The sequence below is a fragment of the Natator depressus genome, chromosome 11 (assembly GCF_965152275.1).
Source record: "Natator depressus isolate rNatDep1 chromosome 11, rNatDep2.hap1, whole genome shotgun sequence".
Lineage (NCBI taxonomy): Eukaryota > Metazoa > Chordata > Testudines > Cheloniidae > Natator > Natator depressus.
In genome coordinates, this window is record NC_134244.1 from 23,908,912 (window position 1) to 23,931,562 (window position 22,651).

Genomic DNA, 22,651 nt, shown 5'->3' on the forward strand with positions numbered 1-22,651 from the left:
GTGTAGCCACTGTTTCTCTACTGGGAGAATTGTTTCAAGAGATAAACCATCTGGCATGAAACACAGCCCCCTTTGAAAATATATATCCCATTATGTTAGCTTTAAAACAATGTAGGCAACTATGCTGGAGAAGATGGTTAATGGTATTCAATAGCAGACACTATCTCGTACATATTTCTCCTAAATGGGGTGTGTCTGTCTGCAGGGTGGGGAGACAGTAACTTTAGTACATTTTGTTTGTCTGAAGTCTATTTGTTAATGGCTTGTAAGAGAAATAATTGTAAACTAGGGTTATAATTAAGGTCCAATCCTCATACAATGAATTCAAGTGAGTTATTCCGTTCACTTCAATGGGCGCAGAATTGGGTCTTCAATGAAAATATAGAGTCAGATTCTCCCCTTACGTTTTGGCCACTTTGTACTGCTTGGTGGCACAAAGTGTAGGAATCTGATACGAAATGGCAAACTGAGAATCCCCCTGGTATAGTGTAGCTTTCTGCTGGCATAAAGTAGCATAGCTAGTTCTTATATCAACTGCCTCCAACTCATCCAGGTGTTGGAGTCAAGTTGGGGGCCAGATGAAGAGTGCCTACATTCTGTCAGTTCTCAACTGGCATATAGGCCTTTGGGGACCATATCGATCCGTTGTAAGTTAGAGCAGCCAAGAGGCTGCTTTTAATTCTGCTGGGTCCAAGTTGGCCTAAGTATTAGATGGCTATAATTGGCTTCCTGACAAGCCCCTGCACTTTCCTCCTGTGCTGAATGGATACTGGCACAGTGGAGATTTGGGCTATATTGTTTAGTGAGCAGATTGATTATTAGGATCCTTAGCACATATAATCAATCCCTCTTCTTTCTCCTCTTCTGAAAAAGGACAAGCAGCTAGATTAGCTACCAGTGTTTTAATTGGCTGCGCTAATTTGGCTACGTTACCATGTCATAAAAAGTTTCTTCATTGTAGGAAAACCTATCACATGAATTGTACATTGTAATTTGCTTTTTTTTTTTTTTAAGTATTAACTAGGCTACCAACCTGATCTTGCCTGCAATCAATACTCAAAATTCCTGTTGATTACAAAATCCTGTTGATTGCATGGGGAGTGATTGAAGGAATGTCCATAGTCCAGATGAAGGAACAGAGGGCCTGATTCTCCTCTTAATGTCAATGGAGTGACTTCTGATTTACATCAGTGAGCAGAGAATCAGGCTCACCTTTGCTCTTGATTGGTACCCATAGGAATAGCTACTTATGCTGTTTAAGAAAAATAAAAATAAAAGGCAGTAATTTCCCTCTAAAAAGAAAGTGAACCAAATGACTGTGCAAAGGTTGCTAAATGCAAATTTAGTGATATAATGAGTTCTTCACTATTGTTTACCATTTTTAAAAAGCATGGGTTTTTTACGTTTTGCTATTTGCCATTTTTGAGCGAAGGATGCAGGATTATTTAGCATTTAACATGCTGGTAAACACCATGATGATAGTTCATCTATATTTTCTGAATTAAATGGTAATAAATAAGTCACTGTGTTTGGTGTGAAAGTAAAGTTCTTATTCTCAGCTGTGCTTGGTAAGAAGAATATTATTTTGACAAGTTTATTTGGTTATGATGAGCGGCTCAGAAAGAAGAATGAATATTTGTTTTCTCTGAGAATTGTAACTACATCCAGCTAGTAGAATATAGAAGGTAACCGTTTTATTTTAAGTAAACATTCTAGGAAGGTTGCTGCTGTTTAAAAAGTACACCTGATTAATTTAAAAGTAGCACTGTGTATATTTACCAAACCAATTCTAAAAAGCAATTGCTAATGAAAAAAATGCAGAGAATTCTGTTTAGGTGGGAGATATGCCTGATTTACAGGGCAGGTAAGGTAGATTAATAACAGACCACTCATAAGAAGGTTTCAGATCTTACTGTCAGAGGGTAATAATTAATGATCAAATGTTAATGGAGATGCTGGGCTGTTGATGCCATTAATTCAGCTCAGTGGAGCCAGTCCTGCCCAGGACCTGCCACAGCTGTCACTGCATCCGCTTAATTATTCCAGTGCCTTCAGGCTCTTTTTCCTTTTTTCCTACTAACTGCAGGACAGTATGTTTTCACTGAAGCAGAATTATGAAGAATGCCCTGCTTCCTGGGCATTGCCAGGCCAGCTCCACGTGAAACCCAAAGGCAACAAAGAAGATGATAAAGTTTAAAATGTCCCCTCCTCCCAAAATCCAGTTTTTATACAGTGCTGAATAAAATGGGACATTTAAAAATGTCCCTGTAAAGAATAATTCAAAACACTCCAATTGTACTAATAGAGGAGTGGCTGGGTGTTAAGCATTTTTGAAAATCTTTACAGCCTATGAAGATATGGTACTAGATAATTAATGCTGGGTTCTCTTAACTATCACTGACTGTACAGTGCTTTTTCCTCCTCCCCAACTGGAGCGAAATATTAAATAGGAGCAAGGGGACTAGCAGCCAGTAACATACCATACAGTGTAAAGAAAGGAAATCTGAGAGTTATCCTCACTGGGCAAACTGAGGCAAAGAACAGAACCATAATCAGTGAAATGCCACTGCTGTTACAATTCAGCTGTAAGAGAATATGAGTTTGACCGCTTTCCCCCCCACAAATCCTTCCCCCTTTTTCCTGCCTCTCGGGGTCCCTTTCATATGGTACATTGCTATACCTTTAAGGAAAACCTTCCCTCCTTCTTTTCAAATAATATTTGAGGATATTCTCCCCCCTTTTTAAGGGACGGGATTACTTTTTCAATCACCCCTCCTTCCTTTAAAAAAAATAGTCCTTTTTTGTTTAATTTCCAGTTCTGATGAGTGTTACATTTTTAAATCAGTCCAATATGTCTTGAACTGCTATGCTGGAATGCTGCTTGACTCACTTCCAAACTGAAGTGCTTACAAAAAATGTGAAGCACTACAACAATTTTAAATCACTCTATGCACGGCACATGGTGATTTAAAATAATTGAAGCTCTTCAAATTTTTATATGCCCTTGAATTTGGAAGTGATCAAGGTTCTGAGCATGTGCAGTACACAATGATTTAAAATTATTAGAGCTCTTCAAATTTATCCTAAGTGTTTCAGCTTGAAAGTGATAGGGAATCTGGACTTCAGCAGTGCAAAATGATTTAAAATTATCAGAGCACTACAGATGTTTTATAGGTGCTTTAATTTGGAATTGATCTTCGTTCTGGACTATAGCAATGTATAGCATATCACTTTAAAATCATTGAAGCAGTTTCATATTTTCCAAAATGGTTTTCTTGAGAAATCAAACATCTTTAATAATTTTAAAATACATTATGCTACAAATAGCACGATTTTAATTGAATATTTTGTGCTTTGAAGTGATAACTGAAACTATTGCAGTTTAGTTGCAATCTGCTCTGTGATTTTAAGGATCAAACTTTCATATGTGGATGCTTATGACCACATCTTTAAAATGTATGACTGTCCATTGTATGCACTGTACAAATCTTGCATTTGAAGGCCTGATGCTTCCTCCTACAAAACTCTTCTTGAGTATAACTAATAAGGAGTGCAGTTCAATCCCTGCATGCACAAATGGGGTAATAGCATGTGCAAATGGGTAATAGGCATAATTGGCCAGTTTGTGTGTGCATATGTCCATTTTCTGGCATTTATAGGGACAATTGGGGTATCTTTGAGAATTCTCCTTTAAATATTTTAAATCTCTTTAAGGGTGTTTTTTTATTTGTTTAATCTTTTTTTTTTAAAAGAACGTACAAACTATAATGCAAAACATACATTTACAGATATTAACATTTTTTACTAAGATCTCAATCATGCAAACACTTGCATATATTGTATGAATAGTCCTATTGAATAGTTTCGTTGAGCTCAATGAGCACATTCTTAAGCATTTGCAGGATCAGGGCCAAAGTTAATACTCAGAAATAGTGTAATTTTATTCTTTTAAAGGTGGGGTGGGTTTTTTTTTTTATAATATCAATCCATCTTCCTGAATATACCTGAAGCTGGAGGCCTGTGATTTGGTTAAATTCTCAGAACTAATATTTTTCTACTAATTTTGTTGAGGGATACCTATTTGTTTTTTAATAGCTGTCTTGTGGTAGTGTGTAGCAGCCCCAGTCAAGGACTGGGTTTCTGTTCTTTCTACATACCTTTATTTATATATTTTATAAGCTTTTTCATGACACCCCCTGCTCCCCGCCCTCATTGCTATAATATCTGAACACCTCTGTGAAGGGGTGTCTACCCCACACAGGTAAACAGAAGGTTAGCAGGAGTCCAAGAGCTCAGTTAACCCATCTGGCTGCACCTGGAGGGTGGGCCAGCCCTAATTAAAGATGTAGCCCAGCTGGGGAGGAGCTGCATCGTGGTTATAAAGAGAGAAAGTTTGGAACAGAAGGGCCTGCACAGAAAGATAAGAATTCTTCAGTTGCTCTCTTGATAGGGAAAAGGAAGGCTCCTGCTGGGCAAGGAGGAACCCTAAGGAGGGAAGACACTTGGAAGACATAGGATTGGAGGGAATACCTGTGGATGACCTTGACACAAGGGCAGGATCTGGACCTCTGAGGAGAACTCCTGGGAGATGTTGCTTGTTATAAAGAGCCCAGAAAGGGCCTGAAGAAAGGCTAATGGTAGGAAGGTGTCCAGGGAAGCAGAGAGAAGGTGTCTGAAAGAGCAGACCTAGTTGCTTAACCCAGAGTCCCTGGGCTTAAACTCAAAGCAGTGGGTGGGCCTGGTTCCCCTATCAGCCTTGATGAAGGGGCATAGAATCATAGAACTGGAAGGGACCTCGAGAGGTCATCTAGTCCAGCCCCCATACACATCTGACATATACATTGACATTTTCTCAGTCCCCTATTTGAGATGTCTGTAGATGGACAATTGAGGAAGGGCCATATATTTAAGTGTCCATTACTTTTAGGTGCTGCTGGTTTTGGCCACTCATCTTGAGTGATGGAGGGTCTTATTTTCATGGGTTCTAAACGTCTCCATTTTGTACTGATATCTCCTGGAGCTGTAGGTGCTCTGCTCCTTTGAATTAAAGGCACTAGGCTACTCTAGCTACAGGCAAAACAACGAGGTACTCCAAATCAGTGGACACATGATTGGTCTAAGTGCCTTGCCCAAAGTCAGAAGAAAACTATGGCAGAGCTGGGAATAGATTCCAATTCCTGAGCCTCAGTTATCCTTTCTAACCCCAGAGGGTTCTAAAGCCAGGGCTCCAGTCCAAGCCCGGAAGTCTACATAGCAATGAAACAAGCCAGCTCCATGTGCCCGAGTCAGCTGGCTTGGGCCTGATGCTGTTTTTTTCTCTTTGCTATGTAGACATACCCGGAAAGTGCCCAGCATGCAATAGATGTTTTCAGAAATCTGGGCAGGCTCAGTTTGAGTTCAGTGCTTGTGCAGTTAATAAAAATGCTGTGACTTTCCTCCAGCTATATGCCTCCTAAGGGCTCGCTAAACGTTATATATCCCACTCTGCACCTTTGCAAACCATCTGAATATCATCTGATTTGATTTAAAACTATGGTCACTAAGGTGAAATTCCAACATTTTTCCCACTCACTTTTCTTTCTCAGCAAATATTTTCATTTTGATAAAAATTAGGATAAATTGGCTGAAGATTAGCTTGTCCTTTTTTGTGTGGAGAACAAGCGTTTGAGTTGGAAACACTCTGGCACATAGAAACTATCTGACCTGTGCTCTGTTTCTCTGACTTTCCAAGTCACTGTTCGAGTAGAAATTTAACAGGATTAGGAATAAAAGATTCTAATAATAGCAAGCATTTTACATTTAGGATTATGATGGAGCATACCATCATTAACCCTTAGCCCCAGGACTTGTTTTAACACCATTAACATCATGACCTAAAGCTTAACACCAGCCTATAGTCTATGCTTCCTGTAAAATTTGACTTTTATCTCAACAATAATAAAAAGTTTAACCTTTTTGTTTGTGTTAATTTTTTTGAAGGCCCTTTTGTTTTGACATTGCTGTTTCAATACTGGAACCAGGAACAATGGTCATTATTTCCTAATTGGGGCCGGGGCGGGGGGGATGTTTAAAGGCACAAATATTAGTGTGGCACCTTTCTCCCATAGGTATTCAATTCCCATTGATTTTCAAAGTGCCCCTTTGTGTGTTGAAAGTCTGTCCCTAGATGTCTGAAACCATGTTTAGGCGCCTAACTAAATGGTCTGATTTTCAGAGGTGCTGAGTGCCTGCAGTTCTCATAGGTTCTCAACAGCTGAGAAAGTCAGATCAATTAGGCATAAATATGGCGTTAGGAACTGAACTATAGGCCCCATTTTGGGCAGTGTGCTTTCCACCTCTTTAGGCTGGGAGGTGAGGCTTAGTTTTCCAATTTGTTACTTCTACAGATTTGGGGTAAATCTAGTTTTGTGAAATAAGTTCAGTGCTTTCTCATTCTCTTGTTTGTGTTTGGGGAGATGTGTAGGGGGAATATTCGACAGTGTTAAAAACCAATGAATGCCTTCGTACAGTTCTACAAAATTGAAAACCTCTGATAAAAAGTCACTCGAAGTTGAAACTGTAGAATGGAACTGGAATTGTAGAGTTTTAGAGGAATGATTATACACTATCATTATTGTAAGCATTTCATTTCCCAAATTTAAGGGGGGGAAAAACCCTTCATTTTTATCACTTTCTTAGGATTTCTTCATATTATTGAACATAGTAATAGTTTAACGCAAAAGATACTAGAGAAAATACAAGTGTCTTCAAACACTGACCTGGTTGGATTACTAAATTCCTCACTCTTACAAAAAGTGTCCTTGTTAGTATCTTGATCTTGCTTCTCATCTGAAACATGGCATCTCGGAGCAACACAGAACCCTATAACACTACATGCTGGGATATAATGGCTCAGAGATAGGATTGTCACTTACGTGAGTTAGATATCTATCATCTGTATCTCTGTCAATGTTATCTCTCAAATTCATTGTGGGCCAGATTCTCAGGTGGTGTAAATGAGTCAATGAAACTATATTGATTTACACCATCAAAGAATGTAGCTCTGTTTAATGACCTGCTGTTGTCCTTAAGGAATTGCTGCCAAGACCATTTATTTGTTAGAATTTGAAATTACTGGCTGGTTACGTTAATTTTCTTTTGTTATGTGTGAGCGCTGTTATGCTGCTGGGTGGTAACCCTATTGCATTGTGATTCTGTCAGGGCATCTAAAGCTGTGGATACCTTATGCTTTTTAATATATACCTTGCCTATGAATGCTGCATGAAGAGTTTTAAAATGCCAGAGAGTGTTTTGCAAGCGTCCCTTTTAAAAAAAGAAGTAGAAACTCTGTTCCGATTATGTAATATGTGTAAAATTATAGTGTGTTTTTGTTTTTTTTTAAGGAGCATTTTCAAAAGTGATAGATGGCCACAGCATAAAGTGATCCAGTATGGGTATGTTAAAACTCTGCATCCTTAATTAAGTTGCTTGTATTAAAAGTTGACAAACCTTATATATTCCAATATATGGTATTTCTGTCAGTACCAAGATTTCATATGATTTTTTTTTCCAAGTGAAAGTATGCATTGCTCAGCTATATCAATTCGGTGCTTTGCAAAAATAGCATGACGTAAATTTTTTTTACATGAAGCGGCAACAGACTTGCACTTTTAGTTTGACTGTGTTAAATGTTATGAAAGAAGGAGGTCACATTAGGGTGAACTGTCTTTATTGTTCTCCTAATACGGTTAAAGGGAGACATTAAAGTTTGTGTGATGATAAAAACACACTCATCTGGGCAGTCCCAAACCAAGGAAATTGCTTCATCTCATTCAGGCTTCTACTGAGTTATATTACATGTAATACCATGCATTAGTATGCTGTGTAAATTTACCATCCATTGAATGATGCTTTATTGTAGTGGTGCTTGGTAGTACCTTATGCAGAAGGTCATATAGGCATTTTAGAAGCATCAACTACAAAGTCAAGTAATACCATCTTCCGGATTTATATTACATGTTTAACATTCCATGAATACGTTTTTGTACAATCCAGATATCAAAACATCTAGTATAAATATGAAATTATACACCTTTAAGCCCTGATCCTCCAATCTTGTCCATATTTGGATTCCCTGTGCCCATACGTAGCTCCATTGACTATAATGGGATTAGGAGTCCTTCCACACATACCACTGATTGCAGGTCCAAGTTCTTGGACTCCTGTTAATTTTATGTATGTATAATGGCAGCTTTTAAAATAAACCATCCATTTAGAAAACAAGTAACAAGTATTAGATATTGAATCTATCACAAATCAGTAAATGCAGAGAAACTCAAGGATAAAGCCAACAGCTTCTTCAATCATCCCCTTATGCTTTGTGTGCTGCAGGTATCTCTTTAAGCTGTTATGTACTGTAGGTTCTGGAGTTAAGTGGGTGCTATGGAACAAGCTAGGGGATGAAGTTTCAGCCTTTGAATTTCTGTGCTTAGTTGATTTCTCTCACATAAATGTAGCTTTTTGTGTGTGTTAATATTACATAATGTTGGGATGGTTGTGGTCACTTTATCACTCAAAAATCCCATTTAAAGACTGAATAAAAAGCAGGTTCTGTAATGTTATTGAATTACGTTTTAACATGTTCAACTGAATTATTAATTTTCTGTCTTGTGAAGTACTAGACTCATGGCTTTTGCTGTAAGTGAAAATGCATGCAATGTAAAAATATGCTGGCAAACAGTTGTAAAAAAAAAAAACATCATTAAGTTTGGGCATTGCATGGTTTCCTGTGAGGCAGACTGACAAGTTTCCTAAAACAGGATCTGCTGTCATTTTCACAGGGTTTATCAAAATAGAATTTACAGAAAGTTGCATGTTCTAAAATTTAGTTGACAGATGAGAAATTTATGTTGAATAATTTATATATAACAAATGCTCTGAAGGTCAAAAAAATTGTGCACAGATCTATCTCTAGAAATTATTTAACATGAGCATGGGCCATTAACACTGGTTAGAATTACTTTTGCTATTAGCTACAGGCCTAGTGATCGTCACATGTTTCTTTTAGGTAGCAATGGGTTCAATTTACTCTACCTCACCTTATGGCAGCAATGACTGAGAAATGTGTGGTGAAGGGTCTCCCTTTTATGGGGGTGGGTGAAAAAATCCTACTTGAAAAGGTCTGCAGAAAAATTGGACCTATGTGCTCTGTACTGTAGTTTTATGGCTTTTCAGTTTGAAGTAACAAAAAAACCAAACACACACACAAAAAATCCAATATACAAAGAACAAACGGACACACACACTATAATTAACATCCTTCATAGGCAATCTTGAATTTGTAATCTTAAAACAAACAAGTACAATTTGTATACCCATCATAACATGCCTGCCCAAACTAGGGAAATCTATTCCTGTGCTGAGAGTGTGGTGATACTGTTGATCACTGTTGGCAAAATCTTTGACATCCACTAGGTAGCCAAGACCTTTTTGTTTTCTCTCTCTACTCCCAATTTGTGTCTGTCTTGTGTCAAGGTGCCAAGACATGAATGCAGAATTCCACGTGTGACTAAGGCCAGTAATAGGACCGTAATCTCACTCCAGAAGAGTAGTCATTGCTAATGGAAGAAAGACAGAACCCAGCTCTGTTCATAATTTCGTTATGGTCCCATTGTGGTTGCAGTAGTGTAGCTTGTACAACAAGGTAAACTGATCCTCTCCAGTTAGGTGCAAATAAGATTTCAACACCAAGACAATGCATAAAAAGCCAAATTACTACCTCAAGTTAGAGCAAAAGTATGGCATCCCAAATATGATTCTTCTTGTTTTGAGATTAGTCAGTCTTTGAGCTAACAGAACAAAAGTGTGATATATTTCCAGCTCTTTTAAAAAATGAGCAATAAACAAGAAGCAAGATGCTGATACATTAATTTATTGCACAGGTATGTATGTAATTCAGAACACTAGAGCTGGTAGAAGACCCCAGACTTTCATGAATGTTCATTTGAGTTGTAAATGATATTTTTATTCCCCTTATTCTTATTTACAAACATTTACACATGTTGGTTTGTGTTCATACAAGTTCTTGGTGAAGTCTGTTCTTCATATGACTAGCAATATTCTCATGTGAGCAAGAACTTTTTTTATTCTTTACAGTTCACCATCCATTTCATTTTATTTTCTTTTAGTTATTTTGCTCTTTTTCTGTCAATAGGCATATGCTGTTGTCTTTGAGACCGTACTATCCCATTCACCTGAAGTGCCTGCATGGTATCTTCCATGCTGTCAGGTTCATCCAGCCAGGAGCTGGGAGACAGAATTTCACTGACTTTACTGTAGGAGGAAAAATTGAGATGGATGTGAAGAAAGTTAACTTCTTTTTTGGTCAAGCTCTCTTCTATCTGACCCCTAATGTCACTCATGGAGGAGGTTCACTTTTCCTGCTCACTAATTATCTCTGACCTATCACTCGGAAACGGGGCAGCTGATGATCTCTTACAAGCTCTCGCATTTAAGTATAAATACGTGCTACTGTAGACTGCACAGGGAGCAATGTGTAGAAGGAGGATGCTTTATATTCTGCGTTTAGAGATAACTTCATGAGTGTATTGAAGTACGTCATTCCTAATGAGTTGGAACAAACAAGCTCATTCTCTATCCCTACATGAAAGGCTGTGTTTTAGAGCACACCATATGAAAAGTATATCTTGATCACGTCATAAATCTGTGCACAACTGCAAACTTCCATAGTAGGATCAAAACATCCCACAAATTCTGACAAAATTCCCCCACTGTCCTGCAAATTGCAGCAAAATTCATGGGAAAAGAACCAGGAAATGATTTTTCCTGCCTGGGGAGTGGTGATGTAGAAGTTTGATCCACTGTTTCCCACAAATGTGGGGAAAATGCATTTTAGTACTTTTAAAAATATTGCACTATGGAATGGACATTTTTCTGCCTCTATGCTTTTGGGAAAATACTAAAAATTTGGTATGTGTTTATACATGTTACTTTCCACTGGTGTGAAAAACACAGGTATGTGTGTTTAGTAAAGTATAATGCATGTACACTAGGTGATGTGGCTGTTTTGCCGATGAACAGAAATGCCTGTAGTTTTACCTCAGCTTGTCAATTCCCTAAAGTGGCAGTTCTTAAACCATTGCCATTCTTTAATGCTTCAATTACAAAGGGAGCTTCTTAGATGATTTAATTGGTGAAAGTATTAGGATAAATTAAAGCATATGCTGCTTTATTATGTTTACAGAATGTCTCTCCTACCTAACAAGAAACAAATAGTACATTCGTGCAAAGTTTCACTGAAGAAATAGTTACAGATCAGCAAAAATTATTCACAGATGGACAGTGCTTTATTATCCTTCTGTAGAAGGTGGCTGCTCCATTTTCAAAGTGAGGCTCAGCTGCCTACTTACCTCCACTGGAGCTGGGCCAGCATTAACTTTTCCTCCAACAAGCATGTGGTTACTATAAGCAGTGTATCTATTCCTTGCTTGATGAGCACACAGCAATGAAAATGAGGCCAGACACATGAATGGAATTAAGCGGCAGGCTGCAACTTTTATTAAACTTTATCACAGGGGAGGGATGCTACCTGCCCATCACCCATACTCTCCGATATCAGGTATTTAATTGGTTCCAGTGTAGGGGTTATAGGCCTTTTACCATATGACCCTACCCTAGTACAAGGGTTACAGGGTTCCTTAGCATATAACTCATAACTCAAGGTGTACCTCTCCTTAGTTTACTCCCAAGACTCATTTCCCTCTGAGTTCTAGCACCCTCCCCACCATGAGGGGGAGAGAGGGTGCTGAAGAATGGGGACCTTGAGCTGTGAGGGCCACAGGGTCTGACCTGGGCCTGAGAAAGCCACAAAGTTTTCCCCTATCCCATGAGCCCAAGACTATCACCATATCTCAGGTCTTTTACCTCTGGGAACTGCTCTTTTTATCCTTTTTAGCCACGCTGGAAACCAGCTGCAAATTGAGACAAATTAATACTACAACCTAAGTACTTCAGGTAACTAGCACATTCCTGTCTAACCCACTGTTGCTTGGAGGTGCTGGAAGGAAGGTAAAAAAAATCCCTGGTCCGCTGCCAGTTTGGCCCATGGGAGAGAAAATTCCTTCCTGACCCTCAAACAGGTAATCAGCTAGACCCACAGCATCTGTCAGTCTGAGTTCCCATTTCTGTTTTGGGGTGGATGGGAAGGAGCTGGGGTTGCTGAACGGAGTGGAAAGAGGCTCTGCATAGCCCACATTCCAGTTAATTTGGGGAAGTTGAGAAATGCTATCCAATCAGTACCCCACCCCATGCAGCTGGCCAATGGCTGCCAGAGACTCCTAATAGGGGAGGAGCTACCTGGTGAACCTCAGCAAGTGTTCCCTACTTCACTGCTGGCTGCATCAAGTTCCTCCACCCATTGTGGCAGGTGGGTTGCATTTCTTCCTTTTTCTTGAGAGCAACTGCTCTCTGAGGAACACTTGTACCATCCCAAACAAGGTTGGGGATAATTGCTGCAGTGGAGCTATGATTTTTAATCTGACTGCCAATGTCAACTCAAAAAAGGCATTTTCTTAACAACGAAACTGGCTAATTATATTGAAATCTCTGCATCAGTCTATTTCCTGTGTAATTAGTGTGTGCTTATAAGCAGCTTATGTTTCATTCATATATATCTATATATCTATTTATATCTTAGATATTTAAAATAATAAATAAAATTACATTTTTTTGGTGGGGGAAAGTTACCATTTTAAAATATTTGATTTAGTTAATTGTACGTGTACAGGGGGTAGAGGACAGTTCAATCAATATATTAAAATATGTTCTTTATTAAAAAACAAAAATATGTGGGGACAATGCAATATAGTCCTATATATGAGTGACCCTATGTCCATTTATTTTTACTAGCAAAAGAATACCCTTCAACTCGCTGCCTCCCTCCTTTCTGAAAAGTGTTGGGCCTTTGCCTCAAAGGTGTAATGTCTATGATAACAATGATGTACCTTATTTACCAGAGTCTGACCTACTCTTTGGTATTCTCTGTATTTACTTAGTCAGGTAAATGGGTGCCAGATATTACTGTTCTGCAGGAAGTTCTTCCTGGAATTCTGCAGTAAGCCAAAGAATTAGTGGGAAAATGAAAACAGGGTCAACATTCCCTCAGGACTAGAGAATACAAGAAATATATGAACATCACTCAAGACCTCCTTCCCAGAAACCTAGAAGCCAATAATGCAGCCAGATTACACAACCAGATTTGACTTTGTAACCATTCCCTAACATTCCTATTTCAAGCCAAATTTAATCTAACCTTATGCTAAAACAGAGAAGAAAAAGCCCACTGTTCTAGAAAGGATTAATTCCAAGATCACTATGGATTGCTTTTTAAATAGGCAGAAGTTTAGAATTATGAGACACCTATCATCTGATATTAACAAGCCATAGCAAAGCCAGAGTCTCAACAGATAACTTATGTGAAGCAGAGTAGCAGTTTTTTTGTGCTAGGAATTGTATTCTTAAACTAACTGAAATAAGCAAATATTCCTGGCAGGGCCTTAGCTAATGTCATTTTGCTTGGCTGGGAAAATGTGAAATATCTCTGAGAAGAGCTGTTTTAAGAGCAATGCTTAGTGTATATCTCTGACAACACTAAAGCATGCATATTTTTAGGATATTAATAGTCTCTTTCACCCCATTTGGTCTGAGTTTACAGAAATTATGAATCCTAGTTCTTGATAACGTAAAACAGAAAACACCCTAAAGAAGAAGAAAAGAATCCTAACATATTTCCCAGGGATGATCACTGAGTATCAGTTAGTCAAATGTGGTCCTATTTCATCCTTTTCAGGGAAAGATTTTCATTTTTTGAAGACTGGTCTGGAGAAATCTTAGAGCATCTGCTTTTTAAGATCCCATGATTACTGACAAATTATTGACTTGTGCTAAGACATTATGATGGGGGAAAAAATACCATAGCACAATTTAGGCAATAAAAGTGACAGAGCTGAAAAGTTACCAAAGAATGTTTCTGAGAAAAAAAGGATGTGATCATAAGGACTCTGGAGAGTACAGTTATTTTATTATACTGTATTCCTATTATCGCTGTCATTTGTGTTCCAGGGAGATTTTCTGCAACTTGAGAAATACATTGCAGGAACTTTAAGAAATACATACTGGGGCCAGCTATTCCTCAGATATGTGCACACAACTCCTATTGATTTTAATTGGAACCCTACGTGTGTATCCAAGGGCAGAAATTAGCTTTTGGTGCATGTCTTTATGTAGCTAGTATGCAGTGTCAATATGTGTAGATATACAAATGCAAGTATCCAAAAGTGACTGCTTTACCCTCTCATTAACTTGAAAGGCTCCTAAGGCAGCAGGGGCACATTAGTTGGAAACTATTGAGAAAAATATATTTTGAGGCTTCCCCCCATGCATGATAATCATAACTTATATTTGTTATATTTTCTTCACTGAACCAACAAGCACATATAGTCACTGTAAAACAACCACTAGATCCCATATGAGAGAGTTTCGATTTTACAGTAAATTTCCTGTTTTATGGATTCCTTTCTGAAAAATTCCTTGGGGTATTCTTAAAAGAATACTTTTTCTTAAAACATATAAAATCAATGCCCTTTTATTAGCTATTCTATTGTAATCTTTATTTCTTCCTTTATTCCTGGTTTTGTTGAAGATGGACTGAATACATTTAATTTGTGTGGGATTTTTTTTTATTTCCATTTTGCAAACTTTACCTTATAGCTATTTTAGGTATAGCTTTTGTTTTTTAAAAACATATTTTGTCACAAACAGCCAGTTATGTAGCACTTCCTTGGGTGTGAGAATGCATCTTATTTACAAAGACCTCCGCTGATCAGTCTGTAGTTAAATACATGTACAGGATGTTACAGTTTGAAGTGTGCAAGGCATTTGTGTTTTAATTAAAATTTTAGAGGAAAAACTCATTCACATGAATTACTAGCTGGAGTTTTAGCAGGTTGTATAAATGGTGACAACTTGCATCTTTGTATTCAGGATGAGTATGGAGTTACTTGGTGAAAATCACTACATATGTTAAATCTTTTCAGTATGTGCTATCAATATTAAAGATATGTGGATATGGATTTACATGAGTGCAAATTAGCAATACCTGATCTGCTTCTATTGTTGTTTTTAGGTTTATTTTTAACAAACAACATTTTTTTAAATCATGTACATTATTGTGATTTTGTTACATTGTCATAGTTTATGATATAGCAAGATGTACTGTACTCTTGTCTAATGCAGTATGACAAAAAATGTGAAAAACACCTGAAGGGGAAAAATGACAAGACAATAATTTTTTTCATGCAGAAGTATGATGTACTGAAATACTTGCATTTCCCATAAACCAGTCCTGTTATGAGTTACTTAGTATAGTTTGGGATTGATCTGTATTTGTGCAGACAGAATTAATCTTGCTGATATTTCCAACCACCACCTCCCCACACAAAATAAAACCAAAAGAAAAAAAACTTTCACTCTAAGCAGTTTTCTGTAACCAGAGTTGAGCAGAAAATTGCATGGGCATGTCCACCCTGCACTCAGGAGGCGTGACTGCAGCAAGTGAAGGCATACCTGAGGTAGCTTTGATCATGTTAGCTTGCTAAAAGTAGCAAGAAAGCACAGCAGCATGGACTAGCTGCCAGAGTACAAGCCTGCCTGGGAGCCTGGGCACGTACCTCTGTGTGTTTGTACCACTGCCCATGCTGCCGCGACTTTACTGCTAATTTTATTGAGCTCGCTCGATCAGAACTAGCTTAGGTATGTCTAGATGTGCTGCAATCGCATTTTCTGATTGCAGCGTAGATATACCCAATATGTACCTAACCATGCCGATCTTTTTAACCTGAAGAACTCTCATTACTACATTAGTAAGATTACAGTACAGTCAATAGACCCCAATTGAGATGAGCACCCCATTGTGCTAAGTACTATACAAGCATAGAGTAAAAGACAGTCCCAGCTCTGAAAAGTTTATAGTCTAATTAGAAAAGTCCGCCAAAGGACTTGCGGGAGGTGTTATGATAGATGCACAGGATGAACAATGTGGTGTTCTGCAAATGTCATGTTAGTAATAGCCACAATTCTTCTGTTGCTTTGTTGTTTAAAAATACTGGGATGGAATTAGCTAACCAGAGAGACAATAAAGGGAGGGGGGATACTGAAGAAGAGAAGGGGCGGAAGAAAGAGAAGGCAGGGAAGATAGAGGGCAGGTGAAGTGAGGCTGAAGTGAACAGACAGGATGGGAGCTGACATTTGGAGCAAACAGCAGATCAACAGATAGGAAAGAATATTCAGAGTAACAACTGTAAAAAGCAGTCAGGTATTGATGACCTCATCTGTGTCTGAAGGTCCCTTGCTGCATTTGCTTGTCTTCTGTTCCTGGTGGCTGAGTTTCTGGTGGTCTTTTCCAGCAATTTTTCTTCCTCAAGCTCTACAGTGATGGGTGTTTTTAATATAAAACCCTTAGAGCGTCAATTTAGGGCCTTTTCATCCCTTCTACCTCTATGCACAGAGGGGATAAGAACTCAGCTTATCTGGAAGAGGAGGGAAGTGCCACCTCCACAGCCTGGTTTCTCCCTTCCACAGACCTAATGGAAACTTGTTTGCAGAGTTTGGGTATGTGTGTGAAAGGGTGGGGTTGAGACCAGGATGGGAAGGGCTGTGGCTAGGGTGGGGTAGAGATGAGGAAGGATGGCTGTTTATCACAGTTTCGTATCTTCCACAGCTTCATGTTCCACACCCAAACCTGCTGTCCCTGTCAGTATTAGCCTACCTTCTCTTCTCCGTCTGTGCTGTAGAATGAATTTTCCCCCAGGCCCTTGGGGATGTTCTGGGCAGCAGGCAGCAGAAAACTCCTTGTAGAGTGACTCCTGAAGGAGCAATACTGCCAGGGTAGAAACTGGAGCCAATAGACTTTCAGGGATCCACAGAAAATATTGTTTAAACCAATAGGTTTCTCTGCATCCCTTGATATCTATTAGTTATAGAATGTGAAGAGTAAGACAGCCCTTACTTTTTCCATGGGAAGGAAATCCTAGCATTTTAGGGAGTTGTTGTTTCAGGACACTGCTAGGGGAACTTTGTAGAGATTCCTGCCCCAGATACTGGAGTATATTGCGCAGAAGATGATCAGTTATTACAGTAGTGTCTAGAGGACCCACCTGAGATCAGGGCCCCCTTGCGCTAGGTACTATACAAACAGATAAGAGATCGGGTCAGTCTACACTTTGAGCTGGGGATATGTTTCCCAACTTGAGGCGTACTTGCACTGGCTCTGATCAAGCTAGCTTGTTAAAAATAGAATGTAGCCACATTGGTACAAGCACCGGGAGGGGGTAGCCACCCTGAGTCTGTGCCTATGGTCTTGGATGAGTATGTACGTGGGGAGGCTAGCCCCTCCTGCTACTCACACCACCACAGCTACACTCCATTTTTAGTGTGCTACCTCAGAGCTAGTGTGCATATATAGCCTTGAACTGGAAATCCCACTCCCAGTTCCGAGTGTAGACCTATCCATAGTCCCTGCCCAGTCTAAAAAGACAAGACAGAGGGTGGGAGAAAGGAAGCATTATTTTCCGCATTTTATAGACCGGGAACTGGTGCACAGTGAGATTAACACTAGTCATGCAGAAAATCTGCGGAAGAGCCTGGTTTACGGTTCGGGCCTAATTGAACCCAAATTTTGTGAGGACCAGTTTTGTTCCAGTTAAATGCCTCAACCATAAGGCCACCTCTTCTCTCTATACAGTCATAAATGATCATTAATGCGCTGTAATGATTACTAAAATACTTATTATTATGGTCAGTGGTTATTAGTATCTAACAGATGGCCAGTGGCAGTTCATGCAAGCAGCTCATACACAGGTGCCATAATCCATATTGTCACTGCATACTTTATTATATCTATTTTAACTTTGAAAACTGACTGAAATACAGTGAACATTGTAGCTTTAGGGGGAATATTGAACTATTTATAGAGTTAGGCTGAAGAAAATTGTTGATAAATTATCTGCTGAAGTTGATCATTGCTGATATACCTTGGAATAAAAATAATTGTAACTACACAAAATGGATTTAATGGTTTCAAAATAATTTTGTGTGTGTGTGTGCATGTCTGCATGTGTGCGTGCTATGAACATCATGATTTTCAGTGACTGTGCTAACCTAGAAAATTAATAAATTAGATACATTCAGTTAAATTATTACAACTTCTTGGGTTTTTTGGATGTCCTATGAACCGCAAAAGGAAATGACAGCTGAGGTTTGTGTGAATCACAGCTACTACTAGAAAATCTAAGTACGTACCTTAATCCCACAGAGGAAAGAAGTTACAATATTTGTATTTGTAATTTGTCTTTGATCAGGGAAGATGCACCATCGAAACAGGCAAACTGTTTTAAATATAAGTTCCTATTTAAAAAAAGAAAAAGAGAGGGGAAAAAAGTTTGTGCCCTTCTACCTCAAAAGTAGCTACCGACAGGGTTTTCTATATTAGTCCTGAAGCGTCCATCAATTAGGGTTAATTTTTTTGTTATTCTGTGATATTTACCATTTGCTACTGCTGTTGAAAGTCCTTGACCACTCTGTGAAAGCTTTTTTTGTGTGCAAATCTGCATTGATCTTGCCCATAGGTGTTTGATCCAGCCCATCCATTGTGTGCATGGCATTTCACCCATGTCACCTGAAAGAAATTACCGTTTGGCTAAGTGTAGAAGAAAAAGAAATGTTTTGAAGTTCACTGATGTTTTAGTTACTTCAGCTAGAGCCTTGTAATTGCAATATAAGGTATCTCATTGAAAAAGTTATCACATGCTCATGTATTCAAGACTAGTTAATGGTGCCTGAAGAAAACTGTAGGTTTTAAATTTCAATTAAACCTGTACAAGGGGAAGTATTTATTACTCAACCTATTATGTTAAGAAAAGTATCCAAAAATGTCCTGAATACAAATGTTTACTTTTATTAGAATGACACCTTAATCCAACCATTTTTACCCATCTCTTGAGTGCTTACTTAAGACAATTTTCACTATCAGAAAATGTCAGTAGTGGAGATGATATCAAAACATGTTCTTTGGCTCGTGTTTTTGTTTTGTTTTGTTTTATTCCATCTGCAGAAGAATGGATTCTGATCTTGGGATTAGGTCAAGGAAATATGAGGCAAGTCTCTTGAATTCCCTGCTCAGCTCTGCTACTCCATTCACTTTCAAGTCTCACATATGGCCTAACTTTTCAGAGGTGCAGAACACCTTCAACTCCCTCTGAAGGGAAATGCAGCTGCAGGTGCCCAGCTTCTCTGAAGACCAGGCAATTAAAAATGTGCATGCCAATTCATCCCTCTCTGAAATGGTTAGAGTAATATTTGCTAAATAGGTATTCTGGAGGATTAATGTAAAATTAAAAGCATAGCTGCTATATAGGTTCAGAACTTTAGTATTAAAGTATGACAGAATCCGCTCCCAAAGGGTTTGCCATCTGTGGGGAGATGAGGCATTTGCATGGTGGTTACGTCATTCACCCGGGAGAGGGGAGACCTGGGTTCAAGTGCCTGCTCCACAGCAGAGATTCAAACCTGCATGTCCCATATCCCAGGTTTAGGTTTCCAAAGTTATCATACGAAGGAACTCTGCAGTTTGTAGCTGACAGACATGCTATTGCTTCAATGTATTCTTGAGCTACCTTTGCTTCCTCTTTATTGATTGTGTTACATGGAAAGTATAGCTGGCTTTGCTGAGAAGGAAATATTCTACTGTTTAACTTTAGCTGTCATCTCAATTACCAGTGGAATCATGGACTCTTCTGTTAACTAGACTAAAATATGATCCATAAAAACCCATGCTGTGTCCAGGCTTTACAGAACCTTGTTCCTTTACAGGTGTCTCAGAAATAGTTCAATGCCAAATGAAAGACAGCAGAAACAATATCTGCTGAATAATGTAAATGTTGTTAGCATGAGTGGAGTGGAATTTGCCAGAAACTTCTGTCTGTATCTACCCACTCCAGTAGTTAAGCTGGAGATTTACAAGACCTGGTTTTCTCATCTGTCACACCAATATAAATCAGGAGTAACTCCACTGAAGACAATAGTGTTAAAATGTTGCAAAAGGAGAGGAGAATTAGGCCCTGTATCTTCCATAGAGAGGAAGAGGTATCTTTCCATTATCAAGGATGGTTTAAACAACGCTGTCAAATCTGCAGCTGCAGGGGGATCCTAGCAATGCTAGTAGGATGCTTAAAGAGCTCCAGTGCCACATTGTCTGGAGAAAACTGCTTCATGAAAACTGAGTTCCAAGATAGTAACTGAAGGCCTCAGTGAATCAGTATGTCTTCCTCAATAATGGTCCTGTCCAGTTCATATCACAAGTTGCTCCCCTTGTCCTTTTGACAGGAAACTTCCTATTTGCAGTTCTAGTTACACTTCCCCTCCCACCCCCCCAAACTTCTGGATACATTCCCCATTCCATTCCCTCTCCACAACATTGAGTTTATCCATCTGGTATCTCATGAGTAGCATTGCCAACAGTCCCTTAGTACATGAGACGTCTCTTATTTTTTCATCTCTGTACAACAAGATCAGGAGTTGCTGAGTGCTGCAGAAAGCAGCAAGAAATAACCCAGTGAATGTAGGTGAGTGCTGCTGCTTATTTTATTATTATTATTAATAATAATATTTGGAGGAGATCTGGGTCAGGGGTGCTAAGAAGACAGGCCCTTATTTTTGAAATACAGTATTGACAACCCTATTCATGGGAGCTGAGGGGAAGTAAAGGGGTGTCAGAGAAGTGGGCACACATTCATGTATTGCAATCTTTTTGGAATGAAAATGCTTATAACTCTTTAAAAATGACCTAATTTATGGCTGCCATTAAAAAGTCAGCATTTGTCAATATTTATTGCACGTTAGCATCTGGGATTAACACAATATTTTCCCTATACTTAAGAAATAACTTATAACTGTGGGATGTCTGTGACAAATGCTGTTTCTTTCATAGTAGCAATGGAAGTAGTTTCTCGGCAAAGACAAATGATGTATAAATATTTTCACATGTACCTTATTGTTTCCATTATGAGTTTTTGCATCAAAATCTGGCAAGGCACTCCTTTCACTGAGGCTATTATGTGGACTTCTCAATCTGGCAGTCAAGTGGAGGACTGCACTTTCTTGCTGTATTTTCCTTATTCTGATTATAGAGCTGTGTGGACAGTTGACAGCGAAGCCTGACCCTGTTAATATTGAGCAAAAATGTGAGATTTGTAACCTTCTGTGAATGGGGGAAAGAAAGACTACACAGCAGTGAAATCCATGAACTTTCTCCCTCCAACAGGTTCTACATTTTCCATAATTGACCTCTCTCCCAGTGGTCACGTTTGAGCGTCTCAGCTCAAAACTTACTGTCTGAAATCCTGGCCTAATTAAAGTCAATGGCAAACATCCCATTGATTCAAGGATGTCACCCAATGTGTCGTCAGACAATGTCTTCTTGGATTGGTCCAATGATTTTTCTAGAGTGGTGTATAAGAAGAGGTTTGATTGTCACACAAAAAGCTGAAGAAAAGTGAAACCCTCCTTCTCTTGCTGCAGCCAGCTCCACATGAAGCCCATAAGCAGGTATCACCTTATTAGTCTTGGCAGAATAGCTAACGAACCCCTCAGGAATTCCCTACAAGTATGTGCTTGGAAATGTGAAAATTCTCCTTCTAGTGTGCAGTTGCTAGGCAATTCCTGAGCATTCTTTCTGTAATGTAGTAATATGTGCACAAATTCTGCCCTAGGACATACGTGTGAGATTCAGCGCTGGTAGTACAAAAGCATCTGAGGAAAGATTTTGGTCCACAGTGTATTGAATGTCCTCTTGGTAGTCATGGAAAATGGCTGTTGAACAGAATTTGGAGACGTGGAAGCAAAATCTCTCCCAGTAAAGAAGCCAGTTGTGAGCAGCTCATAATATGTGTTTTTTATAATGGAGACACGAAGAGAACTTTAAATAGAATGGTGTGACTTGAGTGACTAATATATTTATAAATAAAGAGGCTATTAATTTTATTTATTAGACCGCCATCCATCCACTGGTATGTGCTGGGCACCTTATGAAAAAAAATAAAAGCAAATAAAAGCATAAAACAAATTCATGTGCGGTACTGTAGAATTCTGAAACAAAGTTTTTAGACATGATTTAGAAGTGGCTAGTTCTGTGGTCCCTCTAACCTCAAATATGACAGAAGTATATTATTGAAAACCACTAAAAAGCAAATACTACACTTGGCTAGTAATAGTTAAGGACTAAATCCTACGAATTAGGCACCCTGATTTACTGAGCTCTCCTTCTCTGGTCCTTTCCACATTCCTTCTTTCAGGTCCTCTCTCCAAAAACTCCCAGCCGACTTGACCAAGCTAATTCCTTTCCCACAACCATACAACTTGAGCTGGGAAAATGCTGCATGATATTTTTTGGAAATATTTTGCTTTCAGTTTGCTTCTGCCCTTTGTGGTTGTTTTCTCTGAATGTCTGAGCAGTAAACTTTTACTGGCACACAAATGTCCTCAAATGGAAATAGATGCATATGAAATGTTTTTTGCATTATTTGATGTAAATTATTTGCTC

General features: G+C 38.7%; 1 long non-coding RNA gene across 1 annotated transcript in view; it reads left to right on the forward strand.

The window, feature by feature from the left end:
• Positions 1-22,651, forward strand: part of LOC141995567 (uncharacterized) — a 294,953-nt gene that overhangs the window by 18,379 nt on the left and 253,923 nt on the right. Inside the window, exon 2 of the long non-coding RNA XR_012641358.1 lies at positions 7,386-7,433. This is a non-coding gene — a long non-coding RNA (uncharacterized LOC141995567). The remainder of the gene's footprint in view (positions 1-7,385; positions 7,434-22,651) is intronic.